This window comes from Arvicanthis niloticus, chromosome 2, assembly GCF_011762505.2.
Source record: "Arvicanthis niloticus isolate mArvNil1 chromosome 2, mArvNil1.pat.X, whole genome shotgun sequence".
NCBI lineage: Eukaryota > Metazoa > Chordata > Mammalia > Rodentia > Muridae > Arvicanthis > Arvicanthis niloticus.
In genome coordinates, this window is record NC_047659.1 from 65,340,965 (window position 1) to 65,354,484 (window position 13,520).

The 13,520-nt window shown below is 38.5% G+C and overlaps 1 protein-coding gene across 10 annotated transcripts in view; it reads left to right on the forward strand.

The window, feature by feature from the left end:
- The window catches only part of Ambra1 (autophagy and beclin 1 regulator 1), a 187,790-nt gene that overhangs the window by 39,392 nt on the left and 134,878 nt on the right, over window positions 1-13,520 (forward strand). The window lies entirely within an intron of this gene.

The window sequence follows — 13,520 nt, forward strand, 5'->3', positions numbered from 1 at the left end:
ATTCTTTTGAACAATTCAGTTCAATAAATAGGTGAAGAATTCTATGTATGAATATATGTACATCAAGGAAAGTGGTTTTTTTTTTTTTAATTTACCAAATTTATGTTTTTGGATACTATCTGGGCTGCTCATTTAGGGTCTTTTTGGTTGTTTGTTTGGTTTGGTTTGGTTTAGTTTTGATGGTGGTGGAAATTAAACTCAAAGCTTTTATAAATATACTTCCACACCCAAAATTCTTTGAATGGACCTTCGAGATGACCATTATCTTGGGATGAGAGAAAAGAATTCATCGAAGGAAGGCATCTCCACACATGGATTGGCATCCAAGACAGCTCTCATGAGAGAAACAGAGTAGGAGTAATAAACTACCCACCACATGTTCTGTGAATGGCTATGTGCACTTCTATCTTGATATATTAGGGACTTCTTTCTGTGATTATGTAAAGGTCAAATCTAGCATAATCACCAATTCCCAGAATATTGGAGCCAAACTGCATATTGCTGTACATTATTATATCCTCTGCTGAAGCAACCGAAATTTTTCTGACATAAGCTAGGGTGGGAATATAGATTGTGCACATCATGTACTTGTTATTTTTGGAGGATGCTTTAGTCAGTCATTTAGTCAATAAACACTAGTGAAATGGTTATAGTTTTTCAGCACTGTGCTAGGCACTGTGCCCACTAGAGCATATACTTTTACTATGGAGGCAAGACATTTACATGAAATATATCACAAGTATAGATGGTCTGATACTACTTAAAAACAATCACATCTATATTTATTGTGTAGATTGGGGTGGTGTGTGTGCCATGACACATGTATAGAGGTTTCGCCTTGCAGAGATCCTGGGATCATCAGGTCATCCATCAGGCATGGTCGCAAGCACTTTTAAACTGCTCAGCCTTCTTACCCTCTCCAGTCGGGTGCTTCTTTGTGCACTACTGATGCTAAAATGGAGACTAAGCAAAAAACAAAAACAAAACAAAAACCAAAAAACAAAAATTTAGTTTGATTTTTAATAAAAGGGAGCTATTACCCAAAAGAGCTATATAATGTTCAGTATGAAATGTTGTTAAGACTTGGAAAAGGAAAGATCTTTTTCTTTTAGGGCAATAGCACATTCTCAAGGAGAAAATATATAATGCATGCAGAATAGTGGACTGGACATCAGAAATAAACAGAATAATAAGGTTGTTTCTGTGCCTGAGTGAATGAAGCCAGTTCTTGGGAACAGCTCTGGATTCTTTGCTTGGAATATTTTCCTTTGCTTAAGGACCCATATCAGGAGTCTGGGACTCTGTTCTTTTGAAAAGCAAGAAGGCATCCAGCACAGTGCCTGGCATATTGTTGGCACTCAGAATTTATTAAAGGCGGTCAAGAGAGGGCTATCTTCAACTGGCATTAGAAGCTTATCATGTTGTGCCTCCAAAATAACTGAGCCTTGAGTCAGCATTTGTCCATCTTTAACAGTACTTCTCATGTGGTATTCTTCTGAGTAATGCCCAAATGGCTTAAAATAAACCCTGTATACAGAGCATTAGAGATACCAGTTAATGAGGGTGTTACTGTGTAACGTGTCATATTCTCGATTTGAGGTGATTGGAAGCAGGGGATAGGACATGCTGGGTGATATAATTTCTGATTTCTACAAGAGCTTTGTGCAATATAGGCATTATATTTCATATTTTGCAGTTAAGAAAAGTGAGTCCTTTAGAGCAGTCAGAATTTCTTTTAATGGTACAGGAGGACAGGAGCTTGGGAGATGACTCAGTGGCTAAGAACACATATGTGAGTGGAATTCAAATTCCAAGTACTCATATAAAAAGTTACATATGGCACCTATGCCACTAACCTCATCATGATTTTAGGGGGCTTGCTGACCAACCTAGCTGAAACTGAGTTCCTAGTCCAGTGAGAACCCTGTTTCGAAGAACTAAGGTAGAAAGCAGTAGGGCAGGGCTTGGGATGTGCTCATCTGGCTTCTGGGTGTGAACACATGTACCCACATGCATATGAACGTTCCTACATTCCAAACAAACAAACAAACTGAAAACCAAAACAGAAAAAGTCAGAGTGACGATTTAAACTCTGGTCTGCATTACTAAAGCCTTGTCCAGTTGTCAGTTCATGGTATATTCCTTATGATAATCCTTGTACTTGCTATTTTAGATTATTTAATTATATCTGTTTGGCCTGCATGTGTGTATGTATACTGCATGTGTGCCTGGTGCCTGTGGACACCAGAAGAGAACATTAGATCCTCTGGAACTGGAGTTACAGATAGTTGTGAGCTGCTACATGGATGCTAGGAGTCAAGCTTGTGTCCTTAGCAAGAGCTGTGCTCTTAATTGCTAAGCCACCTTTCTAGCTCCTCTCATTTTATTTTTATTTTTTGTGTTCATTTATATGTATGTGGTGTATACATGTGTGTGTTCTCATGTGGAGGTCAGAGGCAGAGAATAACTTCTACCTTGTAGGACCCAAGGCATCAAACTTAGGTCATCGAGCCTGGTGGCAGATACCTTTTAGCCAGTGAGCCATCTCCAGCCAGATGAACCTTAGTTTTTATTTTTGTTTTTAATTTACTCATTTATTTATTTCATTTTTAAATGTAGTTTTTTTTTTGGGTTATTGTTTTAGAGACAGAATCTCACTGTCCTGAGAACCTTAGTTTTAAGTGAAATACTTCCCTATTTTTTAAAAAAGATTTATTTATTTAATATATGTGAGTACACTAGAGCTGTCTTCAGACACACTAGAAGAAGGCATCGCATCCCAGTACAGATGGTTGTGAGCCACCATGTGATTTCTGGGAATTGAACTCAGGGCTTCTGGAAGAGCAGTCAATGCTCTTAACAGCTGAACCATCTCTCCAGCCCCCTCATTTAATTTTTCAATCATGGAACTCTTCCAACATAAAAATGAAAAGAATAACAAATAAATTCCTGTGTATCCATCGCTTTACATTAAAAAAATCATCAGTCATTAGCTAGCTGCCTTTTTGTTTTGTTTTTTTGTTTTCCCTTCTTTTATCTGTATTGCTATCCACTACACCAACCCACATAGTGTGTATTTTTGTCTGTAAATACTTCATGGTTTCTAGAAACAAGGCTATTTAGTGCAACTTTCTGTGTTGATGAAAATGTTCTGTATCTATGCTTGCAACTATAATAGTCATGAGGTACATATGACCACTGAGTAATTGAAGTGTGACTGTTAGTATCTGAGGAACTAATTTTAATTTTTATTACTTTAAATATAAGTAGACGGATATGACTAGTAATTACCATATTGCACCCATAAAATATTAATTTTAATTTTTTAAAATTAGAATGTTGCACTTGCATGCCATAGTGGAATGTGTGGAGGTCAGAGGACAACTCTGTGGAGTCCACTTTCTTTCCACCTTCATATGAGTTCCGGGATTGAACTCAGGCTACAAAAAATGCTTTTATCCATTCAGCTATCTTGACATTAACATTGATAGTCCTCTTTTAAAAAAAATGTTTTGAGACATGGGCTTGCTTTGAAACCCAGGCTGGTCTTAAACATAGGTATGTGCTACAATGCCTAGCTTAATATTTTTATTACACTTATTTACTGTTGTGTATATGTGGAGGATGGGTTGCATATGTGCCACAGTACACATATGAAAGTCAGAGGACAATGTTTGGGAGTTGATTTTCTCTTTCTACCTTCTTGGTCTTGGAAATGAACTTAGGTTCTCAGGATTGGTAGCACTTTTACCAACTGAAACATTTTGCTGTCCTTGAGTAGGCTTTTAAAGCCCTAGAAACCTTAAGGGTTTATCAGGAATTTTTGTTTTAATATTTTCTTTTTTCCTAGTGATTAAGAAGTAGTTTTTGTTGTGACTTAAATGATATTAAACTTTTGAAAATGCATGTTATAGGCCTGAGAGTGCAGTTCAGTAGTAGTAGAAAACCTGCATAGTATGCTTTGAAGCTCTATCCCCAGCACTGGGGGACAGAAAGTATGTACACACACACACACACACACACACACACACACACACACACACTCTCTCTCTCTCTCTCTCTCTCTCTCTCTCTCTCTCTTTCTCTCTTTCTCTTTCTCTCTCTCTCATATATACACTGTATAGTCTGTCATCTTGTGATAAATTAAATTTTTTCTTTCAAGATATGTATACAAATAATGCATAATTCTCATTTTAAAATGGTATTGATATTTCTTATGGAATTATTTTTAAGTGAGTCAGAATATAGTATACTATGAGGACTGATAGCTGGCTCAGAAATGTGGCATTTTGTGAGGTATTTTAAGTGTACACTATTGAAGTGGGGCCATTACTTACAAATTGAATGCCTGTGTTCTGTTGTAAATTACAAATAAATCCTATGCTAACTAAATTCTCAGTTAAACTACCTTCTTCCTGGAGAGCTAGCTCATGCTTCTATTTTCCAGCAGATGTCACTGTTGGGCTGCTGCTACTGCCAGGCTTGGCTGGCAGGGAAGAAAAGGTGTTCTTATGGTTTGTGTAGGAGGTTGGATCTTACAACAGAAGCCCATTTTTATAGGTGACTATTGTTGCTACATGCATGGAATTCATAAAAGGTGATTGTATTTAAAGGTTGAGGGTTTTGTTCTTTGCTCTCCTAATAAGAGATGGGCTATGGAAACATGTTTTGCTGTCTTGGTGCTGCAGGGATAATTGTGTGTGCAAATTTATTACTAAGCACATCTGTATTCCAGTAGAGCTCTGTGCTGCTGAGTGGTAGTAATCAGCTCATAGGGTGTCTCCTTTTTCTTGCAGGCAGAGGAGGGCAAGCTGTATGTAGTCTGATTCCAGTTTACACCTTGGGTGACAGGCTTTTTGTCTTACTCTCAGAAACATCTCTATTTGGTCTAGGAGAAGATCAGGGCATTGAGGACTTTTGACTTTTGAAATGCAATTTATTTATTTATTTATTTATTTATTTATTTATTTATTTATTTATTGAGACAGGGTCTTACTATTTAGCTTTGGTTGGGCCTGGAACTCATAGATATTTGCTTATTTCAGGAGAAGATCAGGGCATTGAGGACTTTTGACTTTTGAAATGCAATTTATTTATTTATTTATTTATTTATTTATTTATTTATTTATTTATTGAGACAGGGTCTTACTATTTAGCTTTGGTTGGGCCTGGAACTCATAGATATTTGCTTATTTCTGCTTCCCAAGTGCTGGAATCTGAAGCATGTGTCATCATGATTGGTTGAAATAGTATTTTGAAACTAGAAGGAACCTAGAGTTATTAGTCTAACTTCCCTGTTTCTTTTCCTCCAATGCTAGGAATTCACTCTGTGGTCTCATGGGTACTGAGCAAAGAGATACTAAGAGTAGAGGTGAAATTTGAACTCCCCAATCCTGAAGAGGACATTCTTTTTTCCACTTGTTTTGTTTATAGCCCAGGCTGGCCTTGAACTCTTAATGTATCATAAAGATCTTGAATTTCTGATTTTTCTGTTGTCTGTCTTTCCAAGTACTTATATTACAGTTGTGTGCCACCAATCCCAGTTTATGAGGTGTGGGATCAAACACAGGGCTTAGTGAATGGTGGTTAAACACTCTACCAGGGAGCTGCATCCCTAGCCCCTTCACTTTATTTAAGACCCGTCTTAAAAACAGAAGGTTGAGTTCTGAGAACTGATCCTTTTGATCTTTTCTTTGATGATGCATAAAGACTATGAAGTGTAGTGATGGCCTTAGCGTTAAAATTTAGTCCAAAACATCAAAGGTTAGAGTTGGGTGCCCTCATTGGATTCAAGTTTCTTAGACTTTTGGAAGAAGTTACTTTGGAGTTTTCAAAGTCCCTGGAAGTTCTGGAAGCCACTTAGCTCCAGTCAGTCACATTGGTATCTTCCAGGGAGCCTTCAGCCCAAATACCATATCTGGAGGGAAATAAATGGATATTTGAACTAATTATAAATCTACAAGAGGGTGAAAGCAACCTAGAAATTAGGCAAGTGCCTTGTTTAGAAAGGGGTCTTACTTTTTTTTCTGTGCCATTGACCAAACTGTTCTTATCACCGTTAACCAAGTGACTGACAGAACTTAAAGGACAAACACTTTGTTTTGGCAAAATAGACCCTCATGGTGGGGAAGACATAGCAGCAGGCCACATCTTATGGTGTATTAAGTATGCAACAGCTGGTTATTATATGGCACCCATTGGGAAGCAGACAACTTGGACTAGAACTAGAGCAGTGCCTTAACTCATCAGGTCCTAGGTCAGCCAGATTGGCCCCATGTCTAGAAGGTCCTAAATAGTGTTATTAGCTAGGGACCAACTATTCAAATCCAAGGGCCACTTATTTCACTTTCAGACTGTAACAGCTTCTTTAGATGGAGAATATTCTCAACATGTTATTCAGAACCTAGTACAAAATTGGTGAGATATATCAGGTAAAAGCCATGCAAACCGGATAACCTGATGTCCTCAGAATGCTCAGAGAAGAAAAGAACTGACTCAAAGGTTATCCTGTGACCTCCACCACATGTGCACTAAAAGACACAAGCTCTACTATTTATCCATCTCTCTCTCTCTCTCTCTCTCTCTCTCTCTCTCTCTCTCTCACACACACACACACACACACACACACAGAGAGAGAGAGAGAGAGAGAGAGAGAGAGAGAGAGAGAGAGAGAGAGAAGAAGAAGAAGAAGAAGAAGAAGAAGAGGAGAGGAGAGAGGGAGAGGGAGTGGGATGGGTGTTGGGGTTGGGGAGGGTGGAGAAATGCACCTTTCCTTTGAGTAACCTTTCCTGACTGCTCCAAATAATCACTTCTTCCTTATTGCTACTTGGGTACTAAATACTTTTGTATTTCACTGATGGTAGGAAATTATTTCTTTCTTTATTTTGTGTGTGCCTCTGTTTTATGGGTACTAAGATTAAAGGCCACACCCACTTTTCTGTTTTACTTTTTCACACAGGGTCTGATCAAACCAGAATTTACCAATTGGCTATAATACTGGCTGGCTGGGCCAGCTGCTGGGATCCATCCAGTGCTAGAATTAGAGGCACATGGTGCAGGCTTGGGTTTATTTGGTTACCTTTCTGTCATGAGCCCACTGTAAGTAGTAGTTATATATGAATGCCTGCTATCCCATGGAGAGTACCTAGTAATCAGTAGTTACTCAGTAGTTACTTTGTTAATTTTTTTCTTTCGCTCTTTTTTTTTGTTTGTTTGTTTTGCTTTTCGACACAGGGTTTTTCTGTGTAATAGCCTTGGCTGTCCTGGAACTTGTTTTGTATACCAGCCTGGCTTCCAGTTCACAGAGATCCACCTGCCTCTGCCTACTGAGTGCTAGGATTAAAGGTGTGTGCCACAAGCCCCAATACCTTATAAATCTCAGTTGAATTGAGTAAGTGGAATTAAAATTGTGTTGCTTTTTGTCTGTGTGTGAGATATTAGTGATTGAACTTGAGTGTACTAGGCAGGTACTCAACCACTGAGCTTCAGTCATCTCCAGCCTTTTTGATGATAAATTATTTTTATATTATTTTATGTGCATGCATGCATGTTTGATGTGGAGGAGCATGGGGCAATGGTAAGCTTTTGAAGGTCAGAGACCCTTTTGTGGAGTCTATTATCTCCTTCTACACTTTCGTGGGGTTCCAAGGCTTACTTGGTTCATTAGGATTGTTTAGAAAGTGTGTTGGTTAAGTTTTGATATGTTCTTGCTAATTTTGATTAAGCTGTCCTTAAATTCACTACGCAGCCCATGCCGACCTACTCTGTTAGCCTCCCTAGGAGTTTTGATTATATGCCTGTGCCCTTGCTTGCCCTTTTTAGTAAGAGGTTAAAGGATCCATTAGATATTCTTTCTATTGTGATAATTTTTGAGACAGAGTCTTAGGTGCCCCACTCTGGTCTCAAAATAGCTTAAGGCTGGCCTTGAATTCATGATCCTCCTTCCACTGTCTCTCAAGTGCTGAGATTATAGATGTGTGTATGATAGGAGCTTATTCAGCTCTTATCTTTTCATCTTATAGAGAATCCTTGGTTCAATAAATACATATAGAGTCAATGATGTGGCACTATTTAAAGTAAAGATATACTTATAATGCTCCCAGATGGCCTGAACTTGTTTCTTTATTTCACTACAGTGAAATAGAGTTCCAAATTATGAACTAGTTGTGCTGAAGCCTGTATGATGTCTCTGGCATCTGGCCAGATGCCCTTCACATTGATTGTCTATTGATGACTGAGGGCATTCTTTTATATTGGCATTTAGAATCTTGGCGATGCTATTATTTCTACTGGACAATGCTGTTGAAATTTTTTTCTGTTTGAAGAAATACCTGTGAGCAGCTAGAACTGTTAGTAGAATGGTTGCCTAGCATTCATGAAGCCCTAGGTTGTATCCCCAGCACTGAATAAACCAGTTGTGGTAGTATATGCCTGTAATCCCAGCCCTTGGGAGGTAAAAACAGGAAGCTTATAGTTCAGTGCTATCCTCTGATGGTCAGCTTGGACTACATGAAACTCTGTCTCAAAACAGAGAGATGATGTGAAATATGGCCACGCCCCTACCTGCTTGGAGCAACCTATTGTTGGGGATGTATTTGTGGTTTCAATAAAGTTATGTGTAATGGTTCTGTTTCCTGTTAATATTTTATTTTTCTTTTAGTTTTTTTTTGTGTGGAATATACTGGATTTTCTTAGACATAGATTGTTCAGGTTTTGAGGAAGTGTATACCTTTTGGCAGGAAGAGGTTCCGAGAATCATTATAATGATATTACTTTATTTTGTTTTATTTATTTTATTTTATTTTTTGTAGTGTTGGGGATAGAACCCAAGATCTCTTCCTGTGTTCTATATCTCTGTATACTGTGTACCCATGCCCATCTTTTTTTTCTTAAGTATATTTGTTTATTTGGAGGAGACATGCACATGACAGGAGTGCTCAGATGTAAGAGGATAACTTGTGAAAGTTGTGTCTGTTCTGTCTACTATACGAGTTTCAGGGATTGAACTCAGGTAGCTAGTGCCTTTACGAGCTAACTGAGCCATCTTGCCAGTCCATCAAGATGATTCTAGGTTCTGGTTGTAGTTATTTTCTTTTGAGGATGCAGAATTCTTAGGTAAAATTTTTGCTTAATCTCTAAGAATATAGAAGGTTAGCTAGTTACCTCTAAAAACAACCTGTGAAACTGTGGTCCTTGTTACTCAAAGTACAATAAACTTTTGAATTAATACTCAGAATCTTGGCATTTGGGGACAAAGAATAGAGAATGGTCAATCCAGAAAATTTCATTTGTGGACAAATGATGACTTTTTTTTTTTCTGGGAAAATGATGAGAACTAGGTATTAGAAAATAGAAAAGGAATAAAACCTATGATATAGTTAAGCAGTGTAGTTTATGAGACACATAGTGATGCCAAGGAAAGCTAAACCAAGGCCTTAGAGGAATTTCTAACAAGGCCTTCCTCCCCTGTGTAACTTTGGCTCTTATAACCCAGAATGACAGGCTTGCAAAGTACTTTGTGGTTGATCTATTCAGTTTTTCATGTATTCAGCTAATTGATCAGATCAGGTGTATTCAGAGTTAATATTATTTGGTTAATAGATATTTACTAACAGTTATTTAAAGTGTACTCAGTACTTAAGTATCAGTATACAGTTCTCATTCTAATGGGAGAAGGAATTAAAAATGTATCTAGAATGCTAAATGGTGACAAGTTCTATGGAGTAAAGGGACACACATAAAAAGGTGTAGGGTGTGTGTGTGGGGGGTTGCGGTTTAAAATAGGGTGATTAGGCCGGGCGGTGGTGGCGCACGACTTTAATCCCAGCACTTGGGAGGCAGAGGCAGGTGGATTTCTGAGTTCGAGGCTAGCCTGGTCTACAGAGTGAGTTCCAGGACAGCCAGAGCTACACAGAGAAACCCTGTCTCGAAAAACAAAAAACAAACAAACAAACAAAAAATAGGGTGATTAGAGGAAGTATGATAGTATGAGCAGTGTCCTCAGGGAATTATAGGAACAAACTGTCAACATTGGGAGTAGGAACACTGTAAGGAAATGGACAAATTCAGCATACCTAAGAACTCTCCCTGTTCAGTAGGGGATGGTGATGGAGAGGTGACAGGGTTGTTATATAGACTATAAACCTTTTAAAGGATTTTACCCTTTTATCTGATAAGTCATCAGATTGGAATGATTGTATGTATCAAAGATCTGGCATAATTGTTGTTATTTTTGGGTGGTGCTGGGAATTGATCCAATCCTAAGGCCCCCTACATGTTAAACAGATGTTTTATCATAGTCCTAAAGATGTCGTTTAAAAAGATTATTTGGCTGCTGGTGGAGAATAGACCGAAGAGTGAGATAATGTAAATTATGCTAGCTCGCACGCTAAGAGATTATTTTGTGTCTTAAGGCTGGTGAAAGTCAGTAGGTCAGAGCCACCAACTGTCAGAGTAGCACAGTATTCTACACATAATAGTGTTGTAGGGCACTTGCCCAGCATGGGAAAAGCCTTGAGTTTAATCCCCAATACTAGAGTGAGGAGAAGAAAAAGAAGAAGAAAAAGAAAAAAAAAAGGTTTTGAATGTGTGTAGGAAGGGCATCTGAATGGATGAATGAGAGAATCAATCATCTTCAACAGTGCTCCCCCACAATCCCCAAATCAGAAGATGTATTATTATAAATATGCAAAAGGGAGAGGTTGGAAAATTTATACAGAGCAAAGCTTCATAAGTGGAAATGCCTGGGTTTTGTTGCTTACAGAACTAATGTAGATTTACTTGTTAAAAAAATTGAAGCCTTTCAGAAATATGCTGTAGTTATAGAAAGTGAAGTTCTCTCTGAAGCCAGTGCTGAAAGATAACAACTGTGAACAATCCTGTGTCACCCAATTGTCTTCTGTATAGACAAGCACAGTTTTTTCCTTGGTTACTTAGTTCTCATACTGTATCAAGCATATTTCCATGTTTGATAGTTTAACAGTGGTATAGTATTCTAGCAGTAATTAGTTATTCCATGGTGATGTGATCTGGATGGTTTCCATTTCTTTATTGTACTACTGTGGCATTTTCTGTATATTCAGGAATATGTTTCCAGAAGATAAGTTTCTGGAAGTGGAATTGCCAGGGCAAGTAATTGTAACTGTTAATGGCAAATGATAATTCATTATAGAGTGTTTATTATAGTTTAAGATGACTTAAATTTTTCCCTGTTTCTTGTTTTATCTTACTGAACGTAATTTCAAAGATCAGTACACCTCATTCTGTTTTTTTGTCCCAAAGTCTGAAGTTTTGCAGTAGAAAATTCTCCCATTATTAGGTTTTCAGAAACATCTTGAGAAAGACTCCTATTGATCCTAAATCCAGGTGTTCTGTACTTTCCATACTCACATGCTCACAGGAGAAAAGCCTAGCATCTCTGACAGCAGGCCACATAGTCTTTGCCTTATGAAATGACTGCAAACATCCAGGCATCTGTGTGCTAACTATAAAACAGTGGTCTTAGATTAGGTAGGCAACCCAATGCTCTTGATGTTTCTTACCATTTCTGTTTACCTACTTTTAGGTTTGTTTAGTGTTTTGAGAAAGAAAACCTAGCTAGGCTGTCCTCCTGACCTACTCTGCCAAGTTTTAGGTTTACAGGTATGTACCAGCTTAGCTTGGACAAATGTTGGCAATTGATCCCACAGTCCTGCTTGCTAAGCAGATGCTCTACCATTATATTATATCTGTTTTCCAGTCATTCTGAATTCTAGGTGTGATCATTTTTCTTCATTCATATTAGGGCTGGCAAACTTTCTGTATAGGACAAGATAAACATTGACAAGGTAAATACTTTGGGTTTTGTAGGTAGTATTTTTTGTGTTGTTTTTTGGTGTGTGTTCATATGGTTTAGTATGATAGGGTCGGTCCATCTCTGTCTGTCTCTGTTTCTCTCTGTCTCTCTCTGTCTCTCTGTCTCTCTGTCTCTGTCTCTCTCTCTCTCTCTGTGTGTGTGTGGGGGGGGGAGGGGTGGTAGGTAGGTGGGGAGAAGGCAACAGGGTTTCTTTGTCTCCCAGGCTGAAAAATCCGACTTCAGCTTCTTCAGTTTCCCAATACTTCTGCTTACTAGGCTACATCCCCAGAACTGCTTATGAGACTTTTCAGTGGCTAAGAGCAGGCATAAGAGCTGTACGTGGTAGGACGTGACAAAAAGCAGGCATATGTAATTGAGAATTTCTTGTTTCTTATATTATCTACCTTGAAGCAGTCATCCAACCTCATTAAGTTTGTTTTGGGAATTTTGTGTCAATTTAGAAAGGTATGAGCCTCCAGGTCTTTGGGGGTGTGCCTGACAAACAACCCTTCCCTCATTGAAGGTCAAATTAGCACTTGGTAGGGCTGAGCTAAATTATGCCTCTTGCTTCTCTGAGGCTGAATGATGTAGAGCAGACCGTGTGCTTTGTATGCATACCAAACTGTGAAAAGATGTAATCCCTCTGTCAGCCCAGGGGATTGGAGGTCTAAGGAGACTACAGGGAAATTTGTATGTATGCTGTAAATACACTGAGAGAAACTTCCATGTATTCATCCCCCACTTTGGTCCTCCTCCCTATTGTCTAGTCAGAGAAATCTTCTAAAGGATACATTGAAGTGTGTTTCAAGACAACAACACCAGGTATAGGGAATTCTGTTTACATAATATATTTATTATATAATTACCTTCCCCCCCCCAGACATACACACACAGAGAGACAGACAGAGAGACAGAGAGAGACATTGTAATGGGTCTCAGCCCAGTAGAGCTATGCAATAGTTTCTCCTTCTGAATTACTCTTGCATTTGTGTGTGTGTGTGTGTGTGTGTGTTTTCCAGTATATCTTATGTTTACTTCTTTAAAAAAAACAAACTTGTGTGCATGCCCCTGTGCCTGTGAAGTCCAGAGATACCAAATTTCTTCTTCTTCATCTTTTTCCCCCCCGAGACAGGGTATCTCTGTGTAGCCCTGGCTATCCTGGAACTCACTCTGTAGACCAGGCTGGCCTTGAACTCAGAAATCCTCCTGCCTCTGCCTTCCAAGTGCTGGGATTAAAGGCGTGCGCCACTACTGCCTGACACTAAATTTCTTGAAACAGAAGTTACATATGGTTGTGAGCTACCTGATGTAGGGAGTGGAAACTGAACTCTGTAAGAGCAATAATTCCCTAACCCTTAGGCTATCTCTCTAGTTCTTTTTCTCATTCTTGATTATGTTTGTGTAAATAGATACTGCTTCAGGGAGTGGGCCTGTTAAATTAATCTGGAGATGACAAATAGTCTTCAAAGTAGATTTGGCCCATAAGATGTTTCTAAAATTTTCAGTTTCCCACCTAATTCTAGATTTCGTTGGAAGGAAAAAAAAACCCATAAAATATGGCAATACTAGTAAACATCTCCACTTAATAGTCAGCAGAAGTTGAATAGTTATTCCTCAAACCAAGACAAAGATTCTTTCTTCTGTGTTTTTTTGAGTCAGAGTCTTGCTATAGACTGAAGGCTGGCTT